The sequence below is a fragment of the Corvus brachyrhynchos genome, unplaced genomic scaffold (genome assembly GCF_000691975.1).
Source record: "Corvus brachyrhynchos isolate BGI_N302 unplaced genomic scaffold, ASM69197v1 scaffold62, whole genome shotgun sequence".
In the NCBI taxonomy this organism is placed as follows: domain Eukaryota; kingdom Metazoa; phylum Chordata; class Aves; order Passeriformes; family Corvidae; genus Corvus; species Corvus brachyrhynchos.
The window spans coordinates 854,351-856,080 of record NW_008236629.1 but is presented as its reverse complement, the minus strand read 5'-3'; the positions used below and the strand labels follow the sequence as shown (position 1 = coordinate 856,080).

Genomic DNA, 1,730 nt, shown 5'->3' with positions numbered 1-1,730 from the left:
AACCAGGAAAACCAGCCCTATTGTGTTGTATACCTGTTGTTTGCTGTGGTGTGTAGTGCTGCGTGGCTTGGTGGCGGTGGCGGTGGTTTAATGGGTTTTCGCTGGATTTATGTCGCTTTGCAGGAGAGAATCCGGTTCCCCCTGCGCTGTCTTTAATGGGTTATTAGTTGCAATTGAGTGAAGCAGCAGCGTCCGGAGATAGATCTGTTGTTTAGCTTTTAACATTGCTGAATTCACCCCTTCCCCCCGCCTCCCCCTGCACGATTATTTACTTTTATATCACGAGGGTGTTGTGTTTCTTTTTTCTTCTTCTTCTTCTTCTTTTTTTTTTTTTTCCTTTTCTTTAGGGAAAAGTAGTTATAGTCTCGTCCCCGTGCGAGTTTCCGGGGCTGTTTGAATCCCGAGGTTTCCGAGACGTTAAGGGACCCCAGTACCTTGAAATCACAACACTTTCTCATCCTTCCCGAGTAGAGTTTATTTTAAAATGTAGTGACAGATCAGCGTTGTATTTTAAGATCACCCACGGCAGGCGAACACATGGTGCGGGAAGATATTGTACGTAAGGAACTAACACGAGAGGGAGAAAGAGAGAAAGAGAGGAAAAATAAAATCCGAAATAAATCTTTGAGAGCGGAGCGCTGCTGTCATTGCTCCGAAGTGCTCGCGTGGGTTTCTCCTGGCGGATAACCCCGAGAGACGCGGGATGGAGAAAGGCGAAGGGAGTTTAGTGGTGCTTGTGGGTTCTGCGCTAAGTTTGAGGTGGGTGAGTGCTTTGAAGTTGGCCGGGGACGGCTGCGGGGAGCACACAAAGCTGCGGGAGCGGCGGCGGCCGTGCCGCGCTCGGCCACGGCGCGGCGCTGTCCCGAGGAGCCGCCGCGCTGCGCCGCCGCCTTATCCCTCCCAGCAGAGCCTTTGGATAAAGTTATACAGAAAACTTTAAAATTGATATCGCACCCTAATTTGTGATACACAAGGAGGGGGGAAGAAGGCAGTCCATCATCAGAGAGCTCTGTTTACACCCGGGGAAGGGGAAATGCGTGCCGCTTTGTGGCAACAGTCGACTTGGGATTTCTTGCTGCCTTAGCTCTTTGCCGGAGGTCATGCAAATCGACCTTAAAAGAATGCATAAGCCATAAATTAAAATAAACCCTTAGCCAGAGGCTGATCCATAAGTAGACAATACCTAACCTGGACAAAACGGCTTCCTTTGCGAGCTGAAAAAAAGAATAGTGCCTAAACTAAATGCAAAGTAAGTTTTCAGGAAGTATTTCACTTACTATTATTACTGTTATTCTTCTTTTAAAATAAAATAGTGGCAGTTGCAACAAGCTAGAGCAGCTGTTTACAGGCGGTGCTGCAGGATACGAATGAGGCAAGGTGTGTCTGGTGGAGAGCTTATTCTTTTCCTGGGTTCCACTACCTTCGAAGCTGTTTATTTTTTTGGATTGGGGATAAGAAGCCTCTTTTACCGTACAAGCAATTTGATGTTTTATCTCGGATAATGCTGAAGAGTTTATGGCCAAATCTGGGTTGCCTGCAACTGTCACATGCGCGCACACAAGCTGTGTCTGTATATAATAGTCTCGGGGCTTGTTTTTTTTCCCGCAGTTTTTGACAATTGTTCCATTCATGATCCTGAAAGGAATCATCAGTGGGAGCTAATGAGTGTGCCTCTGCGGCTTGCCCTGCTCCGGGGAGGAGCGGGCACCGGCTCTGCCCGCTCGTGTAAT

General features: G+C 48.0%; 1 protein-coding gene across 6 annotated transcripts in view; it reads left to right on the top strand.

The window, feature by feature from the left end:
• The window catches only part of SOX6 (SRY-box 6), a 374,497-nt gene that overhangs the window by 5,163 nt on the left and 367,604 nt on the right, over window positions 1-1,730 (top strand). The gene's annotated exons all lie outside the window — the stretch shown is intronic.